This window comes from Heliangelus exortis, chromosome 16, assembly GCF_036169615.1.
Source record: "Heliangelus exortis chromosome 16, bHelExo1.hap1, whole genome shotgun sequence".
Lineage (NCBI taxonomy): Eukaryota > Metazoa > Chordata > Aves > Apodiformes > Trochilidae > Heliangelus > Heliangelus exortis.
In genome coordinates, this window is record NC_092437.1 from 12,593,232 (window position 1) to 12,608,300 (window position 15,069).

Here is a 15,069-nt window from a genome sequence, read left to right on the forward strand (position 1 = left end):
TCACAAGCCAGAGGTTCTCCTTTGCTGCAGAGGGTAGAGGAGTTTAAGATGGAGGAGGCAAGCAGAAAACCAACTGGAAAAGCTCTCTTCCTCCTCCTCAAACCATTTTGTTGTAATTCCTGTGCACACAAGGCCTGGGTGATTATTCTGTGGAGGTGTTGATGTAGATTTAACATTTCATTCTGGGAAGGAAGACTTTTTCTTTGGAGTTTTTCTCCTTGACTCCTTGCTTCCAGTTTCTCTGTGGGTTCAGTTCCTGGTGACCTGAGTGGGACGTGGCTCTGCAGGCAGCTCAGGAGCAGGGACTGGTGCTGCTGGGGCAGGCTGGGTGTCCAGGAGGAGTTGGGCTGAAGCAGCAAGTGGTTTTGCAGAGGACTCAGCCCAAACCACAGGGTAGGAGACACAAAGTGCAGTTGGTTGGTCTCCCAAGGGTTCTGAGAGTACTTGGATCCCCCCAAACCACAGTGGTTAATGAGATCCAAGGGGAAACTGGAGCTAACATGTCCCATCTATAGGAACTGGAGGCTTATACAAGGGTCCTGAGGGGGGACAGCATTGGTTACACTTCTCCAGAGTTCATGGACCTGAAGCACTGGTCTCTTCCACAAACTAGCACAGAAAAATGGTGCAAAGGTACCTCGGGAACAATTTTGCATTTTTTTTTTCTACCTTTAGCATACTGCAGAAGAAGCCATAAAACTCAGCTGATATTCGTTTATTTTTTGCAAGAGAAGTTTCCATGGAATTAGAGCAGCTTCCTCTAGATCTGTTGGTCATAGCAGGCTGAATTTTGTTGCTGCTCTGTTTGTTCAGCACTAAGCAGGAAACCAAACCAGTGCAGGTGTGCTTTGTTGAAACAATCCCAGAGCTCAGAGGAGCAAGTTGATTTGTAACATAATGTGGGAAAATATTTTCTTTTTCCAAAAAATATAGTGACCTTTCAGTATCTGAAGAGGCTTCAGAAAAGCTGGGGAGGGACTTTTGACAAAGGGATGGAGTGATAGGACAAAGGGTTGAAGGCTTTAAACTGGAAGAGAAGAGATTCAGGTTAGATATTAGGAAGAAATTCTTTGCTGTGAGGGTGCTGAGCCCCTGGCCCAGGGTGCCCAGAGAAGCTGTGGCTGCCCCATCCCTGGCAGTGTTCCAGCCCAGGTTGGATGGGGCTTGGAGCAACCTGGGCTGGTGGGAGGTGTCCCTGCCCATGGCTGGGGTTGGGACTGGATGGCCTTTGAGGTTCCTTCCAGCCAAAACCAGTCTGGGACACTGTAATATGATTCTATGATTTCAAATCAGAAGGAAGAGCTAGAATCTGGGCATTTTTGCCAACCAGCCAGCTAATTTTGTTTTCTTAAACAGAATTAATATTTTCCTGCAATTAAAAAAAATAGTTCACCCTAACTTTGAGCATTTTTAATTTGAACTTTAAAAAGATCTTTCTGACCTTCAAATGAAAGTGACTCTTTCATCTGGCCAGCTTCCCCTTAATAGATGTGTACTTTTTCCATGGGATGAATACATCAGACTTTTCTAATGAGCTCCACGGCTCACACATGGCCAAGAAAAGTGCCTGGCTTAGGTCCTGCTTGTTTTGCTTTCTCCCATCTATGGAATAAATGGAGAAGCAATTTTATAGGTGACAGGATGAGGTGAAAGAAACAAGAAAATGAGAAAAAAGTCTGAACCAAACTTTTTTGACAGAGATCTAAAGGAACCTCTCAGCTTTGCACCACAGGATCACATCCCACTAGTGCAAGCACTTCTGGATTGGCATCTGCCCTGATATGTCTGGAAAATTTCTTGCAATGTTCTGATACTGCCATTATTTCCCTAGTTTTGGCATTTCATTCTAGCTTGTTCTGGGTTTGAACTTCCCTGAGGTGCAGAGGTTGTCAGGAGTCTGGTCTGGGCTAATCCCTGGGGAGGGAAGCAGAAGCCCTGTGTTGGTTCTGAGCCTTTTGAATGTAACTTCAGAGCTGTCTTGTGTGCCTTGGAAAAAAGCTGATGATAAAAGAGATGTGGAGGTTGGATAAAATAATTAAATTGCATGTTTGTCCTGAACCAACAATGCACTTAGGCTGTTCAGGAGATCTAAAGAGTTGTACTTGTTTTTCTGCTTTCTTCATCTCCTAAAATCCTCTGTGCTCATCTTGGACTCCAGCACTAAAACAATCAACAGTCCCAAACACCACAGGACAAGAGTGAATTTTAGTCTTCAAAACTTCCTCCTGGTGAAAGTTCCCATCATTCTTTTGTCACAGTAAAACACCCCAGGAGTCACAGACATCACACATGACTCAGAGAGAGATTTTTATAATTTTCCAAGAAAGGGATGACTCCACAGAGCTGCAGATGGACTCAAGCTGAAATGTTCATATTGTCCCAGCTCCTAAAGCACTGAAGTTCAGCTTTAAGCATGTGCTTTTCCTTCCCAAATTGGGCAAAGCACTTGGAGACAGTGTAATGAGCCACGTGCAAGTGCACCCCTGCACAGGAATTACGTGCTGGAGTCCCAGGTGGGTCCCTCTAAGCCCTCTTGCTTTGGTGAATTGCAGTTTATTCCTCTTGGATTGAGGCCTAGTGCCTTCCTCCTTGGAGACTATTCCCATAATTCCTGTGTAATTAGATTAGTTCTAACTAGACCTACCTACAACAGACAGAGTAAATTGTTTCTAACCACAACAGATCCTATTGAAAACGATGCCTGTGGGAGCTTGTGCTCAGCAGAGATCACAGTGACAGAAAATGGGCTTTTTCACATTCAGAGTTCTATGGTCTTAAGGATAGGACCAGTGAAGCTGAAGAGATGATGCATTAAAAGATAGTCTCTGTTTTTGCTTTTTTTGTCTGAATCCAGTAAGCTGGAGTCCAGAAACCAGAAGGCTTATCAGGAGGCTGAGGTAGGTACTGAAATGGATGGTTCTTTGCTGCCTCTTAGTATTTATTAAGAAGGCACTAGAACTAATGCTGCATTTTCTGACAAACCTGCCAATAATTTGGCTTGGTCTGCACCAATAATGAGCAGCATGGGGACATGGCTGACAGATAATAGTCCTAAGTGTTTGTAAGCAGTTCAAAATCTATTACCATGGGATCAAAAATGAGGTTAGAGTCCAAAGAAGCACTGGATTAGGGTCTAAGTTTGGGATATCAGCTGCAATGTACTACCTGGTAATCAGCTAAAACAAAATACATCTTACTCAGGTTGTATTTCTAGTTAGCACGGTGTGAAAATTAAAGAATTAGCATTTATTATATGGCAGATAAAATATTCTGCTTCCTAAGAAGTTTCTGTCCTTATTTAATACCAGGCTTTGAATTTGGAGTAGCTACAGAGGTGCACCCTGCGTGTGCTCAGCAGAGCCATCTGAGTTGGATGTTTAGAATAATTCATCAGGTAAATTCATGTCCATGAATAATCTGCTTCCAGACCATGACCTTTCCCAAGCCATGCTTTTTCCAGAGCTCAGAGCTTTCAGCTGCTGCTGACAAGAAACAAGGGGAGCACAGAGAAGCCTTCCTCCCATCTCCTCTGCTCCAGCAGTTGCCCTCATTCCCAGGGGACACTTCAGACTGGAAAGAAGGATTCTCTCTGCCTGTTGCTGGAGCTGGGGGAACACCCCTGGGAGAGGTCAGAGGAGAGGGAGCTGCTCCCAGTGCCTGAGCAGTGCTGGAGTTGTGATAACTTCAGTCTCAGAGTTGCTGGGCTCTGGGAAAGGAGGCAGGGCCACATCCTGACTGGAACAGCTGGCTGCTTATCCCAGCACAGTCCTGATGGGAAAGCACTAATGAAACAGCTCTGCTGATGGCACCTCTCACCATCAGAGCTGAAGGCATTTTGCACATCTTAGTGCATTAGAGAGGGGGGGATAAAATTAAAATAGCATCAGGACCACAGGCAGAGCCTTAGAGAAATGCAGATGAGAGCTAAAAGCAGTTGTAAGCCTAGGTAGGTTTTACTTATCATGCCAAAAATTAATAAGAAATAAAATACCCAGAAAGCAACAGGGCTGTGAAGTGTCAGGAACAAGAACTGAGTCAGAGATTTCCATTTAGCAAGTATTATATCTTCATAATAGATAAGTTTGGTGTTATTGATTTTAAAAGTGAACTTTAGCATTTTTAGTATGTCACATTGACATTCTCCCTTATTTGCTTTCTAGGTAAAATTCTGTATAACCTGCTGCATTCCTCAGGTCCTCTGGCTCATCCAGGTGAGGGAAAACTTCAGGAGCTGGATGCCCTGGTGTGGCAGGGGCCATGGTTTGTGTAGCTCAGGAGGCCTTGGTGCTTTGGTAGATTCGGTCACTCAAGGGTTGGTCCTCCAGAAAAACCTCGGTCTGAGGGTTGGATTGGATGTTGGGTGTTCCTCTCTCTGGATTAAATCAGTGCCTCAGTTTCCCTGTCTGAAAAAGGAAGGATTAGTAATGATTTCTCACTGTCAGGGTTTGCAGAGCTGATGAGAAACTCAAAGCAAAAAAACGCTCTGTAGGAAATATCTGTGAAGTAACATCAAAAAGTTTCAGCATTCAGTGGTGGGCACAGTGAGGGTCATTTCAGTTTCAGCTGGTTTGCTCTTTTCTCAGACCATTGAACAACAGCCAGCCAAGGGGGAAGACCTTCTGGTTTTTTGCAGGAAATGACTGTTGCTCTCATTTGTGGTGCAGAATGCAGCAATGTCAGATTCTTCCTGTCGGGGCTTTTGTGACTGCTGTAAAAGCAAAAGTGTGACTGAATGGGGCTTTCATTATTTCCTCTACTTTTAAATTTATTTTAGGCTGCTAAAGAACGAACGTGAATAATTTCCCCATTTCCCCATCTGCTCCAGACTCCATCTCAAAGGGTTCCCAATGAGAGCAGCAAGCAAAACTCTTTCAAAATGATCCTCTCTGGATTTCCCACACTCAGCAGTCTGCTAACGTGGCCAATAGATCTGGGTGATGGGCTTGTGATTTAGTGAGGATTGTTAGGGTTATGATGAACTGTGCAACCAGCTTGTGTATTCTCAGCAATTTCAGCACAGTGCCCTTTTGTCTCAGATTATTGCATTTAAGCTTTTACAGAGGGAGTAGAGCCAGAAACGTTCAGTGGGTGAGATGTCCACACTGAGCTCAGGAGCCCAGGCTGCTCCATGGCTTTCTGTCTGATTTCCCTTGTGGGTTGGGCTGGAAATACCAAGGAGCTCTGGTGAGATCTCCATACCTGACTTGAGAGTAAGTGAGCATCTCCTGGTGGCATTCAGAGAGTTACTCACAAAGAGTTTTCCTGTCTTGTCTCTCAAATCTGTGTCTCCGTGTGTTTCCCACTCCTCTCTCTTGGGTCCAAGGTATTTTGCTTTCAACTTTTGCCTCCCAGGGCTGAACTCCACTGAAGCCTCTGTGAAACATCTTCACCATGATGTGTCTCAGTGCAGGGCACACCTGCCCACCATCCCTGTGAGGCAGAGGAGGATTAGAAAGTTCAAGTATTTAGCCTGCCTGTCAAACAAAATTATTCATGGCAGGTGAGTGGCTGAGCACCATTTTGCAAGGTTCCCCTTGAATAATACATTGGATGGTCAGTCTTGGCTCCACATGTAACATAATTCACATGCCTAAACCAACCAACCAACCAACCACATCTTAATTTTGTTAATTTTCTGTGAGCAAGTGGATGCTTGCATGGTGGAGCTCTAATGGTTGCAGCTCTACCCCTTGGGACCATGGGTTAGGACTGACCAGGGGTTTGGGTCTTCCAGGGGAGGCTGCCCTGGGCAGGGCAGAGGAGCACAAACACACTCAGCTCTGCCCTGAGCTGACCTGGAGGGCTCTGAGGATTGTGCATCCCCCAGTGGTGCCTCCAGGAATGTGTGCAGAAAGATTTGGGAATGCTCCTAACTCATCTCCTGGCATCATGGGACCAGTGGGGGAGAAGAACCTGAGGTTGTTCTAATCTCTTCCCTCTAGATTTTGTTTGTAGTTCAGAAGCAGCTGGACAGCCATGTACACAAATAGACTCAGATTTCTCCCTGAAAGAATGATGTCATTCTAGTTTTTTTATATTCAGGATAAATTGCTATCAGGGCACCATTTCCTTCCTTTAAGAAAATAGTTGAGCAGATCTCCTACTCTTTATGAAAAGCCTCTAAGTCTATTACTTTGCTGGAAATTGGATTTTTTTTTCTTTTTGAATGAGTCTGCTCTCCTAACCTAAAAGATCACATTTTGGATGAAATACAATTTTTTACTGTGTTTTGTAATAGAATGTGTAAAAGACTCTGAATATTGTAATTTTTGATCATGCATAGAAAGCCTTAGCTTTGAATTTTGAATTACTGGCATCATAGGAGTTAAATAAAAACCTCACCCCCCATCTCTTTTCTTTATAAATTTCTCTTTTTCCTCAGTGAACCTGCATTGGCTTTTTACTCACCCTGGCAGCTCACGTGATGGTGAAATGGAATACAAGTGGGCTTGAAACCCACATTGTTCTGGCACTTCACAAACACACGTGCCCCATGGTTTGGAAGTTTGGATTCCTGATTTGTTGATGTTAATACCAATGAGTCACAAAATTCTTGATGCAAACTCTGTAAGTCAAAGAGAGTCAGTCCACTGACTTGTTAGGCTTTGGCTGGAGCATTTGATGTGTAGAAACAGAGGAGCCTGAGCAGTGATGTGGGCTGAAGCCATCCCACATCTGGCAGCCACCCAGGAGGGCTGTGGTGGCCACTGTGGCTGTAAGAAGTGGCCCCCAGGGCACTGGAGTGAGGCCTTTCATTTCACATTAGGATTCTTCTCTTATTTGTTAGATAGAACAATATTAACCTTTTGAATTTATTTAGAAACTCATTAGTGCTTTTTCTATAGTCCATTCTTTTCCTGATTAGCTCTCCTCATTATGCTTCCAATTTCTTTCTGCTACATTTACCACATTGTCCTGCTTTCTCTCATCTCTATTGTTGCTCAGCTTAATTTATTGAAGCAATGACAAAGGAAAAGGGGAATGGGTTGACAGAGCAGCCTTCCTGGGTCTTTGGTGCTGGGGAAAGGAGAGAGAGGAAGGGAGAGCCATGAGCTCCAGGGAAGGGTGCCTGGTGCAGGGTGCCCATGGTGGCAGCTGTGTCTGGCAAGGGGGGGGTTCAGGCATGGTTCATAGCAGCAGCAGCAGATAAAAAACCTTCTGGATCTGCTTTAATTGGTGCCCAATGCTGCCCTGTTTCTAAGGTTCTTTGAAAACTGATATTCATGCCTTTAGGAGCATTTCTTTGGTGTGCTGTTCCTTGGTATCCAGATGGAAACCTGGGAGTTGCTGTAATTTAATTGCTCTGGACTTCACATCTCTCCAGTGGGATGTGAATTGACATTTTGGTTCTGTGTTTTTTGTTTTTTTTGTTTTTTTTTTTAATAAGAGACTTGTGCCTGTCCCTTATTTGGGGAAAATAGAATGGGGAAATGCCAAGCTTCAGGTGGATATTTAAACATTTCCTGCTCTGCTTTGCAAAACATTGTCAGTTAGCAACTCTCTTTGTTTTATTTTCTTTTAGTGCAGTGCTTGTTTCTCAAGAGCAATGCTGCTCTGTCCCATGTGCTTGTGATTAAAGATGCATATGCTTATGACAAGAGATGATTAAATACAGCCAGATGATTGTAACCATCCCAGTCGTGGTGGTTCTCTGGTTATTTGTGTATTCCAACACCACACAAATGTGAATGGATGTGTTTCTGCAGCAGCTGTCCTGAAAAGGGAAGTGCCAGAGTATTTCATTTGAGGCACAGAGGGATTAACTCACTCAGCAAAGGTTAGAGGGAGAGGTTTTGGCAGAGCCACAAAAAAGAATCTAAATTTTTGGGTTCCTACTCCAATGCCTTAATCGTAAAATAATCTTTTATCTGAATTCTTTTCTGTCTGTGGTAATTATAGTTTTGGTTGGGTTTAAGTCCTCTATAAACCTGTCTTTCACACACCTTGTGAAACCGAAAAAAAGAAGAAGATAGAGCAATCATAATTTTCCAAATGTGTAATTCTGGACTCCAGCAGAGGCCTAAAGCAAGTAAGGTAATTATTCTACTCAGTTCAGCACCGTTTGGAGAATTAGGCTATTTGGTGAATTGTAGTTTTAAAATAAGACACATGAACTGGAAAAAGTTCAGTGAGCAACACGTAAAACAAAGAAGTGCTTGCAAATATTAGCTGGAAGAGAAAAGGAGCTGGCTGTGAGCCTTTGGTGTGAAGGTGATTGGACAAGAGTGGAAAGATCTAAAATGCTGAGGTGAGGTGTAAAAAACCCAAACAAAACCAAAAAGAAATATTTTAATATTTCCTTAGGTTATGGGGGAAATGCCAGAGTATACTTTGGGGGCTGTTATAATTCCTGGTGCAACCTAAAGGAAAAAAGACTTTCCTGAAGGATGAATTTGACCCCTGGGCATTGACAGGAGGTCACTTGGGGGAAAGTGCCAGGAGGAGGTGGAGTCAGCCTTAGTAGAGTTGTTAAAATCTGGATGAAATGTGGATTTGGTAGTGATGGTTAATGAACTTCTTCCTGGCAATCAGCCACCAGGGCAGGAGGCAGACTTGATGTGCAAGCTGTGATTGAGAAGAAAGTCACCTGTAATTCCCTGTCATCTTGTGCCTTTCTGCTCTCCACCTCGTTCTTGTTTTTCTCTCTAATTTTTTTTTTTTAAAGTTGATTTTTTCCTTTTCCTCTCTCCACAGGATCTTTGCTTCATATACCCCCATTTTTATGTTTATTGCTCCTGGTGCAATGGAACCTCTGCCACAGCCTGGTTTGGGATCCCAGTCCCCATGGTGACTGGAGACCATCAGCCATTCCCATAGGTTGCAGATGGGATCCAGCAGCTCCTGTGGCTGGAGAGAGCACGGTGTGGGTGTATGCAGGCTGCAGGACAACCTTATGGGATTCATCTCTAGTTCTGAAGAGTTTTTAGGTGCCTCACAGGGTTGCTTTCTGCCCCCTCTTCCCACACAACCCTTTATGTTGGTTGTAGTTAGAGTTTTTATTCCATAGGGCTTGGAGGCTTGGAGACCCCATGCAGAAAGAAGCAACCAAAGGTTGAACTGATCTTCTCTTTAATTAGAGCCATGAGTGTGCATAGCAGAAAGCAAGTTTTCTGCAGAATGTGTGTGTAATGCAGAGCCAGAAGCTGCAAATCAGGAGGCAAGGAGGATTGGGTTTATTCCTCTGTGTTTCTGGAGGCAGGAAAGCAGTGGAAGTTGGCAGGCTGCAGGTTTCCAGTTGGCCAACCTTGAACTGTTTCTGACTTTAAACAAAGCAAAGCAGGAAGGAGGGAAAAAATGCAGCAGGCTTAATTGATTTTGTACTGTTTCCTGTATACAGAAATGAAAACAAGGCTGAGGAAGCTTGAATGCCTGAAGTGTGTCCTTCTAGCTTCAGGCTTACTGCTGGTAAGAAAGAAATGATGTGAGTAGCATCTCATGTTTTGGTGCAACCTGTGGCACAAGCATGGAGAAGTCCTGTGGGGGGGTTAATGCCAGGGGTCTTTCCTGATAAAAAAAGTACATAGAGGATAGAGGTTGCTGGATCCATGGTGAAGTTGCTGAGCTTGGGGGTCCCACCATCCAAAGAGAGAGTGATAACAAATCTGTGAGACAGGAGACGTGGCAGAGGAGACTGAGGGGATGGGGTTGCTGCTGAACTGGAAAGGAATAAAAGCAAGAGAATGTTATGAGGATATAATCTCTAGCAGTTGTTGTAGTGCATAATAGCTTCAATTTAAAAGCTCCTCATTCCCCTCACTTTATACCTTATTAAAGCTCCAACCTATATTTAATGGGGGGAGTCTCACTTCTTGCTTCCCCAGTGCTGTGTGCAATTGATCTACATCACCTGCTCGGGTTTCTGAGGCAGATGAGAGCTCTCACTGTGTCCTGAGAGAGGGAAAATTACAACTCGAGCCCTCTCTTGTGGTGTGTCTGTTATTTTGGTCTTTTGCAGGGTTCCCCTCAAACTACTCTCAATCTCTTTTCATTTCCATTACAAGTTCTGGGTCCAGGACCAAGGGGCCACCTTGCCACATGGCTTCTCTTAGCAGGACCTCAGGAGATGCAGCACCATGGCAGTCCAGCCAAGCAGACAGCATGAAGGAGTTTGTCCTTGGGCTTCTGAGACTCTTACTGGGAAGGAAAATCTGACTTTAACAATGGTCTGGCAAGACTCTCCCCCTAGTTAATCTCTTTTGAGCTCCCAGGCTGTGTTAGGACAGTGTCCAGCCCTAGCACTGTCCCCTGAGTCCAGCTATGGGACATCCACATCAAGGAGTTCTGTTCCTGGTGAGCTTAATTGCCTGTTACTTTTATGTTAAAGAAGAAAAGGTATAGATTTCATGTTTTTTTTTTTAAGTATGCAACCACTTGATTGCTTTATGAAGCACTTTTCATAAATATTAAGCTTGGGGAAATGTCTCCTCTGGAAAAATTCTCTTTACATTGATAGGCTACCCACGTTTCACAGTCTGGACGTTTCTACCCTGTATGCCTTGTTTAGTGCCAAGTTCTCCTTTCATTTTCCTGTCTGTAGTTGTGCTGTAGATCTTTTTCCACAATATTTTTTCCCCAGCATGACTCATTCAGCTTCCTAAGAGAAAGTGCAGCTTATTCAAACTATTCTAAATCTATTTATCCAGGCAAATATTTGGACATGTAAAACAGTAGTAAAGTGCTGTGATGTCTATCAGGGCAGGAGAGCACACAAAATCTTTGAAATTGTGAGTCTCTCCCTGGTGTGTTTTATCTGGAGGTATTAATTGGTAAAGAGCAGTGCAGAAATTGGATCAGCAGAGATGCACACAGAGCGAGTGAAAGCTTCCTACGGGTTTGAGCTCCATTTCCTCAGCACTCAGTGCAGTTTCCCCAGGCTCACTGCTTCATCAGATGCTCCCCACAAAGGGGTCTGAAGTTAGGTAGCTGCCTGTAGGTCTCTCTCCTCTGTGTCACTGGTTCAGTCCTTAAAAGCCACAAGTTGTCCTGAGCTGCTGGTTCCTCCAAAGCATCTGGCAGCACAGCTGAGTTTTCCAAGGTCTTTCTATTCCAACATTGGGTGTCTGAAACAGCTGTGGAGAGGATTTCTTGTGGGGCTGCTGCTGAGTTGTGCTCCTTGGCATGGGAGCTGATGTTGTCACTGTGCTGGAGCCCTCGTTGCAGCAGGACAGGCATTGGAGAAACTGCAGGAGAAACATTGGGGATGAAACAGGAAGGAGTTTTGGACTGGTCAGAAATTCCAGTTTGATTGTGGCTCAAGTTCAGTTCAGGGGGTCTTGATAATTTCAAGCTTTCATCATGGTAAAGATTTCAAGAAAGGCTCCTCCTGGCCCATAAGGAACAGCTGCCTTTCTTTTCTGGAGACTTGTTCTCTGAACTGTTGCCAGAGGTGATTACAGCCCATGGGGGTATAAATTGCTCTATAAGAGAGTTTGGCAAAATTTCTTTGCTGCCAGGGCTACAGATCACAGAATGGCAGAATGTCTTTGGTTGGAAGAGACCTTCAAGATCATCCAGTCCAACCTTGAAAGTTTATTTTGGTTTATTTTAAGATGTGAAAGGCTGGAGTTTGTTCTCCTTTTTTGGCTTTAAACCTTTGACTGCCTGAATTTGTGTATTTCTTATTGATTTGGTAATGAAGACAGAGGCCTGAATTCATATGTTGCTTTTTATTTGCATTTTTACTACAGTTAGACTCATTTCCATGTTGCTGAAGGCCATTAGTGAGGAGTTGGATGACTTGTCTAGGTTTCTGCTTTTTGTACTTTTCCAAAGCTCTATACATAATAAATCAGGCACACTTTTTTGCTTCTGCAATTAACTAATCCAGGATTTAACAGGAGCAGTAGAATTGATTGAATATACCAGGTTTTAAGCCTTAAGAAAAAAATGCAACAAAATACAGAAACCCATTTGCAGCAGTGCTTTTCAAAACTGTTGGCCTCACTCTTACACAGGTTTACCAATGAAATCAGAATGATTAAAGAATTTTGTCATTATGTCATCCTCTAGTTGATCCTAATCCGTGCTTGAAATTAGCTTTTTGTGAGAAACATTCATCTCTGCAGCACACATCTTCAGGTTTCTATTCCTCACACCTACAGAAGCAACTGGTTTTACTTCTCTTAGGGTTAAGATGGGATCCAGCAGCAACACTAGCAGACAAGTTAACTGGCATGGACAGCCTGACTTGCTATTTGTAGCCATTCCATGGCAAGACCCTGGGATTTTAACTTTAGGAGGACCTCTGAGTTCCATCACTTTACCCTCCTCCCTTGCATGAGGTAGCTTGAAATAAAGGAATGGTGCAGAACATTCTGCAGGAAAGCTGCAGCCTGGCACTCAGCTGTGACAGTCAAATCCCCATTAAGTTGCATTTCAACAAGAAAATGTTTGAGCTCAATCTGACCTCTTAAAGAAGAATTTCAAATCCCTCTCTTGCATTAAGGGGCTGTGTTGGCACAGCATCATGGAAGCAAAGTTGGATACTGGGTTCCCTCTGTACAAGTAGAGCAATCCTAGATCAGAAACTACTGCTAAACTAACAACTGTTTACTTTGAAATGTGTCTGTCATCTAAATGGTTACAATGGTGTCATTCCTTGTGATATTTTACCCCAGGAATTTGCCCTTTTTTTGTCCAGAAAGCCTCCTTTGCTGTGCAGTTCACCCTTGCAGGTCCTCCTGTTCCTTGCTGCCAACACGATGTCCCAGTATAGGTTGGGGGCTGAGCTGCTGGAGAGCAGTGTAGGTGAAAGAGACCTGGGGGTCCTGGTAGACAAGAAGATGCCCATGAGCCAGCAATGTGCCCTTGTGGCCAAGAAGGCCAATGGCATCCTGGGGTGCATTAGAAAGGGTGTGGTTAGTAGGTCAAGAGAGGTTCTCCTCCCCCTCTATTCTGCATTGGTGAGGCCACACCTGGAGTATTGTGTCCAGTTCTGGGCCCCTCAGTTCAAGAAGGACAGGGAAGTGCTTGAAAGAGTCCAGCGCAGAGCTACTGAGATGATTAAGGGAGTGGAGCATCTCCCTTATGAGGAAAGGCTGAGGGAGCTGGGTCTCTTTAGTTTGGAGAAAAGGAGACTGAGGGGTGACCTCATCAATGTTTTCAAATATGTAAGGGGTGAGTGTCAGGGAGATGGAGTTAGGCTTTTCTCAGTGGTGACCAGTGATAGGACAAGGGGTAATGGGTGTAAATTGGAGCATAGGAGGTTCAAGTTGAATATCAGAAAAATTTTTTTACTGTAAGGGTGACAGAGCCCTGGAACAGGCTGCCCAGGGGGGTTGTGGAGTCTCCTTCACTGGAGACATTCAAAACCCACCTGGACACGTTCCTAGGGGATGTACTCTAGGGGGCCCTGCTCTGGCAGGGGGGGTTGGACTAGATGATCTTTCCAGGTCCCTTCCAACCCCTAGGATTCTATGATTCTATGATTCTACAGTTCAGGCTCTGAGCTTTTGCAGCTCTGCTTTGCAAAGCTGTGGCACAGAGACACAAGACACTGTTTGCATCCTCAGGAGAGCAGAACTGCTTGAAATCAGCCCTGGCAGGAGGGTGAAGCCTTCAGGGAGAGGAGGAATTTCACATCAGCCTCCATAGCCTTTTTTTGCACCTGCCCTGCAGTGGATGCTGCTGTCACAGCAGTTTCCCCACCAGAGATGTTCCTCTCCAGGATGAGGTGCTGGATGCAGATCCTTCAGTCTTCCTGGGCACTGAATGACCTGGTGCCACAAGGGTTTTCATATTTCTTTAGAGACAAATAAGTTCCTATGAGCAAACTGCACAATGCTCAGTAACTGCAGTTGGTTTTGTGCAACAGCCTTCGTCCTGGAGACAAAGTACTGAGTGCTGGAGCCAAAAAGGGAAGGAACATCAGCAGTTCCAGCTCTATGCAATTGTTTTCTCAACTCCCATGTACACCTGCAAAATATTGCCTACAGCAGAATATTGGAGATCACTACAAGAATATTTTTTTTTTTTTTTTGGCTAAGATGAAAGATTTTCTATCTCTCTGGTGAAGGTGAAAATATTAATTGAATGAAGTATTAATTGTCAGTTGAACAGATGTAGCTTTAAAAGTATGTAAAGATGCTGGAATTTACAAATGATCTGATAACGTAGGAAGCAGAAAATGCTAAAAATACTTGATTAAAACAGGCACATTTGAGGAGGAAAAAAAATTGTAATTTGAAGTATTCTTCATTTTGATAGATATTTCCTCAACTTCATGGAGCCTTACTGCTTTGAGTTGCAAATAGCTCATATGTGCTCAATTTATTAATCACTGCTGTGTTTGCTCCCCTCAGAACCTGCTTTCTGGGCTTCAGAGAAGAGCAGCTTCCACTGAAGGTGTGCACAGACACTGGGGGCTCTTTCCAACCTGAGAACTGGATGCTCCCTGCAGTAAGGATTATCTACCTTCTGGTATCCCAACCCAAGCTAGGGAACAACTTAAGGAAAGCCAAGGTGAGTTTGGCTTTGTTGTGGTGATGAAAACCAACCAATGACTTCAGCACTTAACACCTGAAGAGGTTAAGACACGAGTTATTAAGTTATTAAATTTTTCCTCCAGAGTTGAGCTGGGCTAATCCCTGCACTGCACTGCTCCAGGTCTCCTAAACATCTGCCCCATCAGCCCTGAAGATGCAACAGGGATGGCAGAGCTGCCCTGGGTAATGTCTGATGAGGACTGGGTTCATTTTTACTGGTAAGAGCTGACTATCTCAAACTGTCACAGCCTGGGTCAGGAAAGTGTAAGATTCTCTCTCCTTGAGAGCTGGGAATTAAAGGAACAATTGTTGTACTGAATTTTTCTCAGGACCTTCTCTTCTGGGAATTAGCTAAGCATTACTCACAGCTTTGCTGGGACCTTTCTCTGCCCTCTCCAGATAAATGGCTTTGGAAGAAGAGGGCAGGGCTGTGAGTACTGGAAAGGGTGAGGAACCTCTGGCCAACCTCTGCTTTGGATGAGTGATGCTCAGAGCTGAAGAAGGCTCTGGGGAAGCCACCTACCAGTGGGAAGTGGAGGGGTCACTTTATGTCATTTTGCCCTGGGTGGTGGCCATGGGGGAGGTT

The 15,069-nt window shown here is 44.3% G+C and overlaps 1 long non-coding RNA gene across 1 annotated transcript; it reads left to right on the top strand.

The window, feature by feature from the left end:
- The first annotated feature begins 1,188 nt into the window (after nucleotides 1-1,188).
- On the top strand, nucleotides 1,189-14,480 carry LOC139803649 (uncharacterized). Its single transcript, XR_011729093.1, has 3 exons — nucleotides 1,189-2,513; nucleotides 4,161-4,211; nucleotides 14,301-14,480. It is a non-coding gene; the product is annotated as an uncharacterized lncRNA (long non-coding RNA).
- The last annotated feature ends 589 nt before the right edge of the window (nucleotides 14,481-15,069 follow it).